The sequence below is a fragment of the Macrotis lagotis genome, chromosome 2 (genome assembly GCF_037893015.1).
Source record: "Macrotis lagotis isolate mMagLag1 chromosome 2, bilby.v1.9.chrom.fasta, whole genome shotgun sequence".
NCBI lineage: Eukaryota > Metazoa > Chordata > Mammalia > Peramelemorphia > Peramelidae > Macrotis > Macrotis lagotis.
The window spans coordinates 167740434-167758910 of record NC_133659.1 but is presented as its reverse complement, the minus strand read 5'-3'; positions in this window follow the sequence as shown (position 1 = coordinate 167758910).

Below are 18477 nucleotides of genomic sequence, written 5' to 3'. Positions count from 1 at the left end.
AGGTGAAAATGAGCAAGTTCCCGAACCTCATTGTCCTGTCCAAAAATAGCCCCTCTGAATACATTGAATTATTCAGGAAGTTAACCATCTTGTTGACTTCACTGTAGGATCACAGCTTCTAGTGTGATGAAATAGAGTTCAACCTTTAACAATGTAGGTGTGCTACACTGCTGCGCAATAACCAGGTCAGAGCAGAGTGCTGGGGGTAGTGGGTTGTTTTTTTTGGGGGGGGGGGGGGGAGAAGGCTCTATTCTGAGACCAGACCAGTCACCTGCTGTGTAATCAACCAATAAGCATTAAGTATCTATTACGTGTCAGTCACAGTTCTTGTCTTAAGGAGTTTCCATCCTTTTGAATATATAGAGGCATAGATGAATTGACATAAAGATTTCTCTTAAGTCATAAGCGGTTGGAAAGCTGAGAAAGGGCTCCCTGGAATATAGGATGTGAGTCTTCTGGGGGGCAGCCAGTGCAAAGGCCTCAAGAGCAGTGAGAACATGGAGTTCAGTAAAGGTGGCATCATAAAATAAGACTAGAAGAGCCACAAATGTCAAACATTGTGATCCTGGAAGCAACAAGAAGAGGCATGAGAATCTATTGAGTAGGCAAGTGACATGACCAGATCTGAGATTTGAGAAAATGTCCTTTAGCAGCTGCAGGGAGGACTGATATGAGCAGGAAGATAAGAGCAGAGACAATTAGAAAACTCTTGTAATTGTCCAGGCAATAGCTGACAGGGATAAAATAAGGTTGGTGCCAATGTGAGGGAGCAAAGGGAACAAACAAATGCAATAGACTTCAGGGAGGTAAAAATAGGATTTGGTAACTAATGGGATGTGTACAGAATGGGCAGTGGTGGGTTCTAAGTTATCAGAAGACATGTCTATTGGCATCTTGAAGACAAAAAACTTGTAGGGGGGCTACATGATCTACTGATAAGGACATGGAATTTATAGTCAAAAGGAGATGGATGTGAATCTTGTTTCTGCTAATATTACTTATATGACCCTGTCTTCAATGGTCTGGACCTCAGTTTATCAATAAAGTGACACCTTTGTGGTACAATGTTGGTTTCAAATCTCAATTCTGATAAGTACCACTAGTGTGATTCTGACCAAAATGTTTAACCTCCCCGGGGCCCTCATTTCTCCATCTTTAAAAGTGAGGAGAGTGGACTAGAGGCCTCTGAAGTCTACCTCCTATGATGACATCTAAGATACCTTCAATACTAAATCTATAATTTCCACATTTTAACATTCTAAATTCAACTTCACCCCCCCTCAGAAATTCAAGGACACCCCCCCCCCCAAATGATCCAACCAAGTCAAATAGAGAGGAAACAAAAAAAAGCAACATGAAATTAAGGGAAGATTCTAACTGTTTTTTGTTTTAAGAAATTAAAATTAGTCTAACCTTTTGCTTTAGGAGTTGGTCCATTTTTTCTGCAGTTATTTTATTTTCTTCCTTTCCTTTTTTATGTTTAATTTTAGCTTCCAGTGAGGACATCCATAGTATAGTCTCTTCTTCCTTGTTGGAACTGACTGAAAACAGTTTTCTAAGGTTCAAAAGAAAGTTAAAAAAATAAAAAGATCTTGAGCAAAGCATTCATTTTTCCTAGATATTAAAATTTCATGTCTATAAGATTTGAAAGAAAAACAATTTCCTCTTTAGTTTATGGATATAATAGATGTTCATTTTAGTGTGGTGGTCTTTCATTTTTTGGGCCCCTTTGGACCAGTCTGGTAAAGCTTATGGGCCCCTTCCTAGAATTAATACTTTTAAATAACTTAAGACAGGTAAATTTCAGTTAGAGATTGATTATAAAATAAAGATATAACTTTTTTCCTACTTAAGTTTGTGGTCACCCTGAAGACTGTAGTTTCACTAGGGATTTTGGATCCTATGATAAGCTTTATTGCACAGAAAATAATACTAACCATCAACTTGTTTTTTCTTCTTCATGTTCCTTTTCTTCTTCCTTTCATTTCTGTTATCCTCCTCACTTTCAGCTTTTTGCTGTAGTTTCTTCCTCCCTTGGATAAGGTATTATCCCAATGTTGCATTTTCAGTCAGGGTAGGTTTTCTTGCTTCCAAAGAAGTTCAGTTCCTCTAATACCTCTGAAGAATCAAAGTCAAATTTCCTTTTTCCTAGCTGAGAACCAAATGATTTGAAATGAAATTGATTTATTGACTCCCCCCCCCATCCCCATCAGAATTGTCGGCAGTGACACATGAATTCAGTATCAACACCAAGTATCTGAGTTGCCTAAGTATATGCAGAAGGCGAACAGATATTGAACTGAAAATTAAGACGTGAAACATTTTTTTTTTTTTGGTTTTGAGGATGAGTGTAAGTAAGTCCCTACTCAAAACTTTCAAGGGCTCACCCAATTTTTCTATAACTGTGTCAAATGTTCCCTAAAAGGGTTGTGTCAGTCCAATCCTTAGTCAATATCCCTGTGACTTCTAAACCAAAACACCTCTCTCAACCCATAACTGGCATGTTACGCTCCCCCCCCCCCATTAAAAAGTAAACTCCTGGAGGACTGAAGCTGTCTTTTTTTGTATCTATATTTCCAGCACAATGTCCAGAGTTTGGCACATAATACTTAATAGTAAGTACTTTCCATTCATTCATTCTACTCATTTGGATCAAGCATGTTACCTTGTACTTCTAATCTTTTTTTTTCACGTGTATACCCTTTTTTTCCCCCTAAATTACATTGCAATTCTCTTCAAGGAATGGATTCATTCATCAGTCATTGCTTTTGAGTATAAATCACTTTTTCCTAGCTCAAAGAGAGAAGTTTGCTGGGGTGTCAAGAAAACAGACACCAAAGGGGTGAGGTTCAAAGACGAGGAAAGGAAGCTTGGGTTGGAAGAGGCTTGAGAGACCCTCCGAATCCAAGCCCCCTTTCCCACATCTCTCCAGCACTCCTGTGGCAGGGAACTTACTCCTTGGTCTATGAAACGCCAGTCCCACGGTCGGCCCTATTTCGGACCATTCCTTCTCTCTAAAACACGTGTTAGACCTCTGGACAGGCTGGCCGCCCTTCTGAGGATACGCCACATGCTCCCTTCCGAAAACCTAGAGGTCCCCTCTTGGGCGTATTATTATGTGATTAATTAGAAAACGAATTAGTGCAGATGGAGGGGATGGCAGGGGGGTGGTGCCGGGCTGTGGGCTCTGGGGGCCGCGAGCTGCCCGGGTGGAACCCACAACTCCTGCCGGTCGGCGCTGACCAAGGGGACGCACGGTGTTCAGTCAGGTTCCGCCTCATCCCCGCTCCCTTCTCCGCCCTCACCTGGAAACGGGTCGCGTCCGCCGGGAAGCGCCTCAGGTCGAACTTGGCTCCGGCACCGAGGCGACGGAACAGATCGTGAGCGTCCATGTTTACCCGGCAGGCCCCGGAAGCGGGACGCATGCGCATCACTGCCCCGCTAAGTGCGGGAGTAGGAGGCGGAGAGGAAGAAACTGAAAGAGGGCGGAAGTGACGAACAATGGCGGAAGTAACAACGATTCCGCGCTACCTTGGAAGCACAACGTCCCATTAAGGGTTTTGTAGATTTAAAACCTAACTAAATTAAAATTAATTGAATTACAATTAATCCATTTTCACTCTGTTTTTTTAATTATAAAGATTTTATTTATTTTGAGTTGAACAATTTTCCCCCTAATCTTACTTCCCTCCCCCACCCCCCTACAGAACGCAATTTGTCAGTCTTTACATTGTTTCCATGGTATACATTGATCCAAATTGAGTGTGATGAGAGAGAAATCATATCCTTAAGGAAGAGACCAAAAGTCTAAGAGCTAACAAGATCAGACAATAAGATATCAGTTTTTTTCCCCTAAATTAAAGGTAATAGTCCTTGGTCTTTGTTCAAACTCCACTGTTCTTTCTCTGGATATAGATGGTATTCTCCATCGCGCAAAGAGCCCCAAATTGTCCCTGATTGTTGCACTGATGAGCAAGTCCATCAAGGCTGATCATCACCCCCATGTTGCTGTTAGGGTGTACAGTGTTTTTTCTGGTTCTGTTCATCTCACCCAGCATCAGTTCATGCAAATTCCTCCAGGCTTCCCTGAATTCCCATCCCTCTGGTTTCTAATAGAACAATAGTGTTCCATGACATACATATACCACAGTTTTGCTAAACTATTCCCCAATTGAAGGACATTTACTTGATTTCCAATTCTTTGCCACCACAATCTTTGTTTTTTTAAAGACTCCACAAAGGGTTTGATTCTTTCTGTTTTATGGGTCAAGTAACCTTGTGTGAGCATTTTACCAGGCTTCCAAGAAGTTATTGCAGTTTAAAAAATAAAAAAAGCTCTTAAGAAGCCATTATTAAAAAATTTTTTTTCAGTCAATGAAAATACACCTCCCCCCACCTCTCTTTCATTCCTTGAGAAAGAAAATAAAAACAAAATAAAACCCCTCTTACAATTATGTATCAAGCAAACCATCCTTCTTTTGCATATTTCCAAAAGAAGCATGTCTAAATCTGCACTCTGAGTACATTATCTCTCTGTCAGGGTATTTTTTCATCATAAGTTTTTTGGAATCTGGTGATTCATCCCATTAATCAGAGTTCCAAAGCCTTTAAATGTTGTTTGTATTTACAATATAATTATAGTATAAATTATTTTCATGGTTCTGTTCTCTCTGCATCAGTTCATACAAATCTCAGATTTCTTTAAAACCATCCCCTTCATCATTTATTATGGCACAATAGGATTCCAATGCATTCATGTGCAATATTGTTTGATCATTCCCCAGCTGATGAACATGTCTTCGATTTTCAAATTTTTGTTACTTCAATGTTACTACAAATATTTAGGACAAATGGTACTTTAATTCTTCGAAGTTTTTGGGGGTAAGGATATAATATTAATTCACAGGATAAAAAGAATAATTTTTCATTACTTAAAATTAAAAGTTTTTGTGCTTACACAAACAAAACAGCTAAAATTAAAAGAATAAGAGAAAATTGGGGAATAAATGAAATAAATCTTTGTAGCAAGTTTCTTTGATAAAGGTCTTATTTCTCAAATACATAGAGAACTAAGACAGATTTATAAGACTAAGAGTCATTCTCTGATCAATAAATGTTCAAAGTATATGTATGACTAGGTAATTTTCAGAGAAGAAATCAAAGCTATCAACAGCCATAGGAAAAAAGTGCTCAAAGTAACTAAAATTAGGGGGGGTGGCTAGGTGGCGCAGTGGATAGAGCACCAGCCTTGGAGTCAGGAGTACCTGGGTTCAAATGTGACCTCAGGCACTTAATAATTACCTAGCCATGTGGCCTTGGGCAAGCCACTTAGCCCCATTGCCTTGAACAATCTAAAAAAAAAAACCCAACTAAAATTAGAGAAATTCAAAATAAAACCACTCTGAGGAATCAACTCATACTTACCAGATTGGCTAAGATGATGAAAAAGGAAGATGACAAATGCTGGAGAGGGTGTGGAAAAAATATACTAATTCAGTTTTTAGTAGAGCTGTGAACTAATCCAACCACTTTGGAAGCGTTATGAAACTTTGTCCAAATGGCTATTAAACTGTGTATACCCTTTGACTCTGTTATACTGGTATTAGAGCTATAATGATGCTAGGGAAAGATGAAGAGAATTGTGAATGTAGAAATTGGGTGGAGATGTAAATTGACTACCATCTACTCTTGAGAAGTAAATTAACTAGAATTAGAGAATTATGATTGTAATAGAAACAATTGTAATCTTAAAGGCTGCTCAAAATGGGTGGAAACCCCCATTCTTTATGTACCATTGATTCATTATTTAATATAAAATATGTATTTTGATTTCCTTAGGTTTTACCCTCAACCTAATTCCAGGCCCAATATAGGGGAAGGGAGTTCACCTTTTGCCCTCTGGATGAGAAGCAAGACATAACCTGAATTGGACACCAGCTCAGGGCCACAGTCTAGTCTTCTCTACCAACCTGTGATCCAGCCAATGCTGGTTGGCTGTTCTTTGAGGTCTGTCTGTCTGTCTCTCTCTCTCTCTCTCTCTCTCTCTCTCTCTCTCTCTCTCTCTCTCTTTCTCTCTCTCCTCTCCCCCCCCCATTCCTTTTATGTATTGTAACTTCTTTTAATAAAGTTTTGTTTTATTTCCACCTCCCCCCCCCCCAGTCTGAATAATGATTCCTCATAGGCAGAACTGAACTCAAGTAGCCAGCTGCTACAATATCACAAGAAAATCAAAGAAAGGAAAAGTATTCTCAAGTGCAAAAATATTCCTAAAAGGTCCTTTGGTGGAGGTGATAAAATTGAAAGGTGAGGAAATGACCATTAATTGCAGAATGGCTGAACAAATTGTGATATACAAATGTAATGGAGTACTATTATTTTTTAATTAATTTTTATTTGTTTCCCAATTATATACAATAGCCATTTTTTTTGTAAGGCTTTTTTTTAGGGTTTTTTTTGCAAGGCGAATGGGGTTAAGTGGCTTGCCCAAGGCCACACGGCTAGGTAATTATTAAATGTCTGAGACCGATTTAAACTCAGGTACTCCTGACTGCAGGCCAGTGCTTTATCCACTACGCCACCTAGCCGCCCCCATTATAAGGCTTTTTGGTAAGTTTTTGAATTTTACAAATTTTTCCCCCCACCCTCCCTTCCCTGTCCCCATTCCCCCTCCACAGAAGGCAGTCTGATAATCTTTAAATTGTTATGGGATAGCGAGGCGGCTAGGTGGCTCAGTGGATAGAGCACTGGCCCTGGAGTCAGGAGTACCTGAGTTTAAATCCGGTCTCAGACATTTAATAATTACCTAGCCGTGTGGCCTTGGGCAAGCCAATTAACCCCATTTGCCTTGCAAAAAAACTAAAAAAATAAAAAAAATTTATTATGGGATATTATTATGTTGTACAAAATGATGAAAAGGATAGTTTCAGTAAAACCTGAAAAGACTTGTATGAATTGATAAAAGAAGAGAGCAGAAGCAGGAAAACAATATTTTAAAGATAATTATGCAAGATTTAGTAACTTTGATCATAACTCATCGCAATTCCAAAGGACTCATTTTAAAATATGCTATGTACTTCTAAATAGAGAATGATGAATTCGAGCACAGATTGAAGGGTATTTTTCTTTCTTCCAAAAAAAAGCATAACTAATGTAAAATTTTGTTTTGCATGACTATGCATATTTGAAATAGATTTTATTTTTCTTGCCCTTTCATTGCTTTAGGTAAAGGATAAGGGAAAAAGAATGTAAAACTGAAAAAAAGGATAAAATAATTTCTGTACTTTAAGAAAATAAACAAATTAAAATAAAGTAATATAATTCAGGTCTAGACATTTACTAATCCTGTGATCATGAGTTAATCATTTATCTTCCATAAACCTCAGTTTCCTTATTTGTAAAATAAGGATGTGATAAAACATACAACACTTGGCAACTCTTAAAATTCCACATAAATGCAAACTTTTATCAATTTCTGTGAGCCTCAGTTTTCTTTTACTTTCTTTTTTTTTTTTTAAAAGGTTTTTGCAAGGCAACGTAGTGGCTTGCCCGAGGCCCCATGGCTAGGTAATTATTAAGTGTCTGAGATCGGATTTGAACCCAGATACTCCTGGCTTCAGGGCCGGTGCTTTATCCACTGCGCCACCTAGCCGCCTGGAGCTTCAGTTTTCTTATCTGTAAAATGGACATATTACTTATATTTTTGTATTACTCTGCTCTGCTGTTAAATAAACAAAACCCCAAACTCTTCTGTAAACCTTAATGGTTCTATATAAACTTCATTTATTACAATTTTTGTTCTTATTGTCACAAAGAATTTGAGACTTGGAGAGGTGAAAAGATTTTTCCAAGGTAACACAGGTGAGTAGTAAATTGTGAGTAGAAACTTTTCTTTTTTTTTTTTACCTTTGTGTGTAGTACTGTACCTGCTACATAGAGGGTGCTTCATAAATGCTTTCTGAATTAGAGCTGTTTGCATTCTTTGCAAGCTCAGGTCTAGCACAGTGTTTTGTACAGGATAGAACTAAAATAAATATTGAATTTGAAGGCAAAAGTGTATGGGCAGATGAGTTGGCTGTGTAGTGAGATCTGTGGGACTGTCATCTTCCCTTATTTCAGTGGGCCTTGGAATCTTTTTAAAAAATATTTCTCTGTACAATATACAAAGTAACAACAATGTTGTAAGATGACCAACTGTGAATGTTTTTCTTTTTCTCAGCATGACAACTCCAAAGGACTTATGAAAAAGAATACCATCTATCCCAAAGATGGAGCTGATGGTGTTTGAAGATTGAAGCACACTTTTTTATACTTTATTTTTCTTGAAGTTTCTTTTTTGGGGGAAGGGATTTTGTTTACTTTTATAACATGACTATTATAGCAATGTTTTTCATGAATACACATTTTTAATCTATATCAAGTAAATTGCTTTCTCATTGAGGGGGATTAGAGTGAGAGGAAAGGAGAGAATTTGAAACTCAAGGCTTAAAAAGTGGATGTTGAACTTGTTTCTGCATGAAACAGGAAAAATTAAAACAAAATAAGAAAGATAAAATAATTATTTCTGAATTACTTCTGCACTTTAAAAACATAAAATAAAATGCACATTTGCATATACACTGTAGAACAGAAAATAATTGTATGTGAAACTGAAGGCTCTAGTCTATACAGCTTATTTTTCTTTTAATCAATTAAAAGTGTACCTTTCAAAGCTATCCTATTTACAATTTTTCCAGCCTTTTTTCCCTGTGTATTTATGGGAAAAAAGTTTCAATGATTCTCTTTTTTTTCTTTCTTTTTCCATCCGTCCCCCACAACCTCTATTCCATCCCAGGGAGATGTAACTCCTTTCTCAAAGCTCTTCTGATAAAGGACTATTTCCTTAATGTGAGGGTCTTCCCTGCTCTGTGTAAACTTCAGGGACAAGTTATTAAGAGATGAGAGAGTTCCAGCATTCACCAGTCTACCCTCTGGGACTCTTCAAGGTCAATCAGTTTTGAGACTCTTAGAATGATAGTCTTCAGAACTCTTAAAGGATCGAGTTATGAGAAGGAAAATGGAAAAACATCAACCCCATTTCAAATATAAAAGAAAACTCTTGGACCTTGTAAAAGAGCTAATGTGAAGAGCTTGAGAGAAAGACCAGGACACATGGACTCTGTCTGGACAGCACAGGAAAAAAAAAACCCCAACAAAAACCTTCTTGGTTTTAGGATCTTGAACTCTTTTTTTTTTTTAAGGTTTTTTCTTTTCTTTCTTTCTTTCTTTTTTTTTAGGTTTCTTTTTTTGAAGACAATGGGATTAAGTGACTTGCCCAAGGCCACATAGATAGGAAATTATTAAGTTTCTGAGACTGGATTTGAACTCAGGGACTCCTGACTCTAGGGCCTATCCACTGTGCCACCTATGCCCCAGGATCTTGAACTCTTAAAGGAGAAGAATGGATTAGTTAGGTAGTTCTCAGTAACCACCCCACAGTTCTTATTTCAACAATTCAGCAAACTCTTCCTTACATGCCAGTCACCAAGCTAGGAATTAGGGGTGCAAAGATGAGAAATGATTAAGTCACTGACCTCCAGGAGCTTTTAGCCTACCAGTTCCTAGTGAATAAGAATAAAACAGGGCCAGAGACCATGAACCCCTGCCTATATCCAACATTGGGATTGGATTTGTGCCATATTTCTTGGTGCTTTGCACTTCCCTCCTTTTCCTCCTCTAGTTAAATAAAGACAGGAAACATCAGAGGTATGGCTCTGATACCTTGACTGAACTGTACCTTGCTGATTCACCCAAAGATTGTCAACTCAGTAAAAAATAAAAACAATGAAAGAACAACTTGTGGGAGGGATACTTATTTGCTTCAATGTCTCTTCATAAGCTTCTCCAGGAAATAATAATAATAATAATAATAATAATAATAATTATAATAATGATAAATTTATTGTGCTTGATACTGTGCTAAGTGTTGGGAATACAAATAGAAAAAAGACAGTCCCTGTCCTGAAGGTGCTTATGGTGTAATTGGGTAAGACAACACTCATAAGAAAATTGAAAAGGGGGGGGAAGGACCTCCCACGGTGCATGGTAGAATAATCAAAAAAGTTCAAGTGGAAATCTTTCCCCTGGAAGTTAAATGACTTTTTCCAAGGTCTCAGTGGAAGTATCAGAGGTGAGATTTGAATCCCTGTCTGACACTAGAGTCATTGTGTTTTCTACTGTACTAGGCAATGAACAGCAATTAAGTTGTGAAGCCTAAGTTCAATTCCCAACCTTGATGTATGCTATCTGTGTGACCCAGGGCAAGGTATATTGTCCCAGACAACCCTCTAAGAGTCTTATTGAACAGGCTTTGACCAACATAGTTATAAGGCACCTTCTTATTGGAGGTTCTATATATGGAGCAATTTCTAGATCCAGAAAAATGTCTAAGGAGCTAGACTTTATAACTTAGTAGAAGGTAGTATGGTAGAGTTGCCTGAAATACATAAAAGTTAAATGGCATAGCTAGGACATGTCAGAGATGGGTTGTGAGTCTAGGGTGGCTCCAAGTCCAATATATGGCTTAGTCTTCTATAATAGTGGTATCTTTTTTTGATTTAATTAATTAATTTTGAATTTTACAATTTTTCCCCTAATCTCACTTCTCTCCCTTGACCACCCCCCCCACAGAAGGCAGTCTGTTAGTCTTTACATTGTGAATATGATGAGAGAGAAATCATATCCTTAAGGAAAAAAAATAAAGTATAAGAGCAAAATTACATAAGATAATGGTTTTTTAAAATTAAAGGTAATAGTCTTTGGTCTTTGTTGAAACTCCACAATTCTTTGTCTGGATACAGATGGTATTCTCCATCTCACCCCCAAAACTGTGCCTGATTGTTGCACTGATGGAATGAGCAAGTCCATTAAAATTGATCATTACCCCTAAATAGTGGTATCTTAATTACAATATCTTGGTTATTATACTTAATCCGACTGGGACTATTACATGTTTAGACACGTTTTGAAAATAGTTTTAATTTATACAGTACTTTATATTTTATAAAGTATTTGATCCTGACAAAGTCCTCTGAATATCTTGTTACTTACATTTTATAGATGAGGAAATTAAGATGGAACTTAGATAACATTGTCCTTAGTCTCAGAGGTCCAGAACCCAAGTCTCTTGACACCCACTGAGAATTTGGGATTTGTGCCATGCTATCATAGTTGTCTCTTTGTGAAAGATTTGTATAGTCATTTCCAAAACTAGCATTCTAAGATTCTCTGAATAAAGCAACCACACCATGTTTAGAAAAGGTATATTCTTAAATATTTCCTTATTTCTCCAAAAAGGAAACTAGAAACAGTGAGAGCTGGGTTTACAGTCAAAGGGGTTGGGTTCAAATTCTACTTCTGCTATTTATTGTCCATGAGATATTTTTTTTTTTTTAGGTTTTTGCTAGGCAATGGGGTTAAGTGGCTTTCCCAAGGCCACACAGCTAGGTAATTATTAAGTGTCTGAGACCGAATTTGAACCCAGGTACTCCTGACACCAGGGCCGGTGCTTTATCCACTGCACCACCTGAGTTTCAGTTTTCTTTTCTGCAATATGAAGGAACTTCTAAGGTCTCTTCCAGCTTCAGATCTATAATCTTATGATTTATTTACAAAGATAAAGTAGTGACTGACATCACAAGTAACCAGGTTTAAAGCATCTTATGCTTTTTTGAAATTTCGGTGGCCACAGACTAAGTCATTAGGGGCGGCTGGGTGGTGCAGTGGATAGAGCACCAGCCCTGGAGTCAGGAGTACCTGGGTTCAAATCTGACCTCAGACACTTAAAATTACCTAGCTGTGTGGCCTTGGGCAAGCCACTTAGCCCCATTTGCCTTGCAAAAAAACCTTTAAAAAACCACCATAGACTAAGTCCTTCATTTGTTTTTTCTAGTTTGCTGCGATTCTTTTTGAGCCCATTTGGAATTTTCTTGACAGAGATATTGGAATGATTTACCATTTCCTTCTCCAGTTCATTTTCCCATGAGGAAACTGAAGCATATAAGGTTAAGTGACTTAGCCTGGGTCACAGAACTAGTAAGTGTTTGAAGGTGGATTTGAACTCAGGAAGAGGAGTCTTTCTGAATCCTGATCAGACACTTTACTCACTGAGCCACTGAGCTGTCCCACATAGACCAACTATTCTATTTCAAATTCTCAAGTCACTTAAACAAGATTCAATTAGTCATTCAACAAACATTTATTAAAAGTTTTCTAGGTGTCAAGTACTGCTACACATGAGGGATATGAAGACAAGAAATGAAATTGTTTCTATTCTCAAGGAGTTTATGCTAGGAGAAAAGAATACATACATAAGCTAAGTAAATAAAAAAAATATACCAAGTAATTTTGTTAAGTGTTGGGTGGAAGGAAGGGGGTACTAGTAACTTGGGGAACTAGGTTGCCTCTCATTTAGGAGGCAGCACTTGAGCTAAGCTTTGAAAGAGGTAGTCATTGGGAAAAGGTGAGGAAACCTAAGATATACTGTTGTAAGCCAAACAACAAAAAAGCCTATTTTGGCTTGTGCTTTTAAAAACATGGGATACAGTTCTCACATCTTCTTGTCTTCTTAAGTCAATATTCCAATGGTGAAATTTAGCACAAATGATGAGTATGATGTAGGTTCTTAAGGATCTGGGATTATAGAACTGATAGGGACCTTTGAGGTCCTCTAATCCAATTCCCCTTTTTCACAGTGGTGTAATGAGACTCAGGATAATGAGACCCAGAAAGATACCTGCCCGTATAATCACAGGTAGTAAATAATTCCAATGCTCAGTTCTATAATCACGGAAAGGACAGAATTACCAAATTGCAAATTGAAAGGACCAATGTTGGCCTCAGGGTGGCACTCCAGAGCAACTCTAAAAGTCTAACATTCTCTAAGGGTAAAAGACTTAAGCAGGAAACCTAGATAAATAAGGAGCTGATATAAACTGTAGGACTGTAAGGACCACACCTGTATCTTATGGAAATGATTTGTTGAGTCACAGGATTATAGACATAGGTCTTGAAAGGACCTTAGATAGCATTCTTGTCTTACTTGCTCATCTTAGCGATGACAAACCTGACAACCAGAGAAATTAGCTGACTTGCCTAAGAATACAAATAGTGTCAGAGAGAGGATTTGGAACTAGGTCCTCTGACTCTCTTTCCATGGTATCTTGCTATTGTGTAGTTGCCTTCCCAAGTTTGCTCATTGTGAGTAGCTTATGTATTCAGGTTCCTAATTCACCTCAAAAATTCTGTGAATCTGTGAGTTTAGCATGGTCTTGAGTGAAATGAGGCTCAATAATATCAATGCCCATGGTTTGTAGTACACCACAATACCAGTGCTTGCAGACACAATAATAATAATAATAATAATAATAATAATAATGATGATGATGATGGTAATGATTACTGTGATGATGATGCTTTCATTTGTCTTCCCAACTTTTCCCTCTACCTCCCTTACTTGATCTTTAAAATATTTTTTGGCTCTTCCATAGCTTGAGACCAATTCCTATTTTTCTTGAAGGCTTTGGATTCATAAGATTTCATCTTCTGCATGTGGATTTTGATCTTCCACAGTACCAAAGTTATTATCTATGATAAGATTGTTTTTCTTCTGTTGTTTACTCATTTCCGCAGCCTATGATCTGATTTTAATTCACTTCCCAAACTTTTAAAAGTTTTTGGGACAGCTCCCCAGATTGCTCTTCTGGCCTGTGCTCTGGTCTATGGATGATCCCAAGCTGTCACCTCTGCTCTGGAGCTGTTAGGAGGGTCCCTGCTCCACTTTGGCAATAGGGGACTCCAGACTGTGACCTGGATCTGAACTTGGGCAGAACAACAGAGTCCTGTCCCAGAGATAGTGGAGAGACCTTGTCAGTCTCCCCTGACCCCCTTACTGTCCATGGGCTGAGCACTCTGGAAACAGCTGCTGGGTGACTCTGCAGGCATGCTTGGGGTGAAACTGCCCTGAGGCCTGAGTTGTGGTGGACCCCATGCTCACTCTGGTGCAGCAGAGTTTTCTTTCTGACCTTCCAAGTTGTCCTTGATAATCTCTGGGCTTAAAGATCTGGAAACCATCCCACCACCATGGAACTAGGCTCCCTCAGGGACCCAGGCTCCCCAAGGTTTGTTCCTGGAAGTTAGTCCCTGGTTTGCTCAGGTGCAACGAGGCTGTGGCCTGGGTTGCACTGCGACCCTTTCCAACCCTGGTTCTGGTGGAACAGATCCTTCCACAGATCTTTCAAGTTGTCTTGGGCTGGAAAATTGTTTCACTCAGACTTTCTGTGGGTGCTACTCTAGATTTTAGTTAGAGTCATAATTTTAAGGCATTTGGAATGATTTAGGGAAGAGCTTCTGGGAATTCCTGACTCCATTTCACTACCTTGACTCTGCCCCCTAAATAATTGCATATTTTTAAAAAATGAAAATTTTTATTGGTCCACAAGCAATACCATGTTTTACATATAATTATATTCCTAACAGTGTGAATTCAAAAAATGTGATCACTTAACAGATCAATTTTTTGTAATAATGTACTAATTGTACCTGATTAAACTAATTATATTTGATTATACTAACTGTATTTGATTATAATTCTTACAAGCTTTAAAGTTGTTTGTTATTATAGTGTTGTTTTTGAATAAATTCTTCTCCTGGTTTTATTGATTTTATTATTTGTTAGTTTAAAAGAGTCTTCAAAAATTTCACAAAAATAATATTTGTGTTATAGTATAAATTATTCTCATGTTTATTTTATATCAGTTCATAGAAGTTTTTCTATGGCTTTTAGAAATCATCTAATTCATCATCTTTACCTGGGTTACATCATATTTACATCTATATTTTTAAAAATCATATATTATTATCTTTACTGAGTTCCAGGCTTCTTATCCATTCTTTCCATCCATTATCCCTCTTCTGAAATGTATAATAGATTCTTTATTTTTTTTGTTTTTTGTTTTTTTTTAAGGTTTTTTTTTTTTGTAAGGCAAATGGGGTTAAGTGGCTTGCCCAAGGCCACACAACTAGGTAATTATTAAGTGTCTGAGACTGGATTTGAACCCAGCTACTCCTGACTCCACGGCCAGTGCTTTATCCACTATGCCACCTAGCCGCCCAATAATAGATTCTTTATAAATATCCACTGATTAAATGCTACCAATCTCTTGATGGTAATGGGCTAATATGAATAATGTGACATGCATTTTTGGACATGGTTGATATGAGATTTTGTTTAGGTTGACTATGATTATTTATTATAAAGATTATTTCTTTATTCTGGGAGAGGGGAGAGGAAAGAATGGGAAGAATTAAAAAATGCTTAATAATTGAAAAAATTATTTAAAAACAACAAAAACACCTCATTTAGTTGCACTCCTAGGGAGAAATCTATTAAGCAAGTGAGAGTAGAAGTCCTAGGATCAATAAAGGCATCCTTGATCTGGGGAAAGTGACAAATAACTCCCATTAGATTCTATTATTAAGAATTTGTTTAAATTCTAATGCCATCTGACTTCATATTATAAGAGGCAACATGGCTTAAAGGATAATGTACTGACTTTACAGTTAAAAAGACCTGGATTTATTTCCCACCTCTACAAAGTGCTACTTGTGTGATGCAAGTCATACTTCTTTGAGCTTGAGTTTACTCATCTGTAAAATGGAAATAATAGCATCTATCTTACAAGATTGTAATGAGGTTCAGATATTATGAGGCTAAAGCTTTATATAAATATTAATTGTTGCTTACAAAATTTGACTGAACTCTTGATCTTATTTAGAGCTAGGAAAGATCTTTCAATTTATCTAGTACAATTACTTCTTGACCATTACTATGAGGAGCACAAAAGACCCTGTAGAGGATCAAAATCAACAAAAAGCATTTATTCAGTGTCTATTCTCTGCCAGGCATTGGGGAATAAAGTTTCATGAACTAGGGGTATAAAGAAAGGCAAAAGATCATTCCTGATAATGGGGGAGACAACATGCAAACAATCTCATATGCAAAAGATATAGATAAGATAATGTGGAACTAATCAATAGAGGTAAGAATTAAGAGGGATTTGGACAGACTTCCTCTAGAAGATGGGAATTTTAACCAAAGCTTGAGGTAAGCCAGGGAAGTCAAGAGGCAAAAATGAGGAGAAACAGCATTCCAGGCATGGTAAGGGGCAGCCAAAGAAAATGACCAAAGTTGAATCTACATCACATGACCACAAAACATTAAGGGTGAGACATTTTCTTTGATCTTCACAATCTCTCAAACCTCTCCAAAACAGAAATTATATACAAAAGCTAAATCAAACTTAGCTGTCTCCATGGTCTAGGACCCCCCAGAATTCAAAAGGCTAAAAATTGACCAAATGAAACCAAAAATCAGTCCAAGAACCTACCCTGAAATTATTCAGTACCCGTCATCTTCCACATTCTATGCTACTGGCAGTGAGATTGCACTGATAAACCCAAAGATCAAACACACAGACTTTTAACAAATTCAACCCTACATCTTAGTCTCCCATCTCTCTTTTTGAAGAAATAGACACCTTGATCTATGGCAGCATGGCAGTAGCACTCCAGGATTGGCATCTCTTGTATGAGAGCCTGCTAGGCTCTCTCTCTTTCTTTCTTTCTTTCTTTCTTTCTTTCTTTCTTTCTTTCTTTCTTTCTTTCTTTCTTCCTTTCTTTCTTCTTTCTTTCTTTCTTTCTTTCTTCTATCTATCTATCTATCTATCTATCTATCTATCTATCTAATCTATCTATCTATTTTGAATTTTACAATTTTTCCCTGTAATTTTGCTTCCCTTCCTCCCACCCCACCACAGAAGGCAGTCTGTTAGTCTTTACATTGTTTCCATGGTATACATTGATCTAAGTTGAATGTGATGAGAGAGAAATCATATCCTTAAGAAAGAAAAATAAAGTATAAGAGATTTGCTAGGCTCCTCTCAAGGCTGTACTATGCAGAACAGCCATACTCTGGTAAACTGCCTTAGCAAATGAGCTAAAGAAGGTTGAGTGTAACCAAAAGACTTCAAACTTGTCAGTAAGTTAGGGCAATATATACCCTAAGAATGTGAATATTTCCTCAGAGGAATGGTAGAATGAGAACAATTTGTTCCAATGGACATGAAGACACAGTGGAATGCTTAGAGCTTGGTCAGACACCAAAGATGTTAAGGTCATTAACTGCATCCTGTACCATGGCCAGCTGTCCTGACTTTTGTCCTTCCACTATATTGTGATTACTTAGGAAGAGAGAATGAAACTGAAGAGTTTGTGCAACTCTGTCTCACTTAATGGACAAGTCAAAGTATCATCCCATTAATGTCATTCTTTTTCAAAAAAAAAGAAAAGAAAGAACAATCGGAAACAAGTACTCCAGGGTTGGAAGCTTGCTATGACTGTGACTGATCATCAGCACCAAGAGAACAAGCTTGCTAGGTCAGAACAGACAGTGCCACAGTACACACAGTAGGCAATGTACTGTTATTTTTAATTGAAATTTAATTTAGTTTAATTTTCCAATTAGATGTTATAGTAGTTTTTCAATATTCAATCATTTGAAAATTAAAGAGTTATATATTTTTCTACCACCCTCCTTTCCCTCTTCCCTTCCCATGGTAGCAAACAATCTGGTAAAAGTTGTACAGGTACTTTTGTGTTTAACATAGTTATTTATGAGTAGAAAGAAAGAAAACCACGAGATAGGAAGAAAAACATAAAAGAAGTTTTAAAAAAATAAACATAGGATGCATTCAGATTTCATGGTTTTTCCCTCTGGATGTGTATGGCATTGTCCATAGCAGGTCTCTCAGAGTTGTAAACCTTGATCTTGGAACTGCTGAGAGGAGCTTCATTCATCATAGCTGATCATCTCAAAATGTTGTTAATGTGTATAATGTTCTTTTGATTTTGCTCCTTTTATTCAACATCAATTCATGCTTCTCTAAAGACTGATCAGACATAATTTCTTGTAGAATAATAGCGCTCCATAACATTCATATACCATAACCTTTTCAGTCATTCCCCAATTAATGGGCATCTCCTCCATTTCTAATTCTTTGCCATTGCAAAAAGAGCTGCTATAAACATTTTTGAACATGTGGGACTTTTCTTGTTTTTTTTTATGATTTCTTTTGGATATAGGCCTAATAGAGATATCACTGGGTCAAAGGATATGATCAGTTTTATTGTTCTTTGGGCATAGTTCCAGATTACTCTCCAGAAAGGCTGGATCAGTTCATAACCCCATTAACAGTCCTTTGTTGTCCCAGTTTTCCCAATTCCTCTTCAACTGACAATGAACTGTTATGCAAAAGATCTCTGTGGAAGAGCAGGACAGATGTAAAGGGGCAGAACACATATCTGTGTATGAAATAGAGCACATATCCCACTCCCCATCCTTCCCGAGTCATGGAGACCCAAATATTAGAAATTAACCCTCAAAGT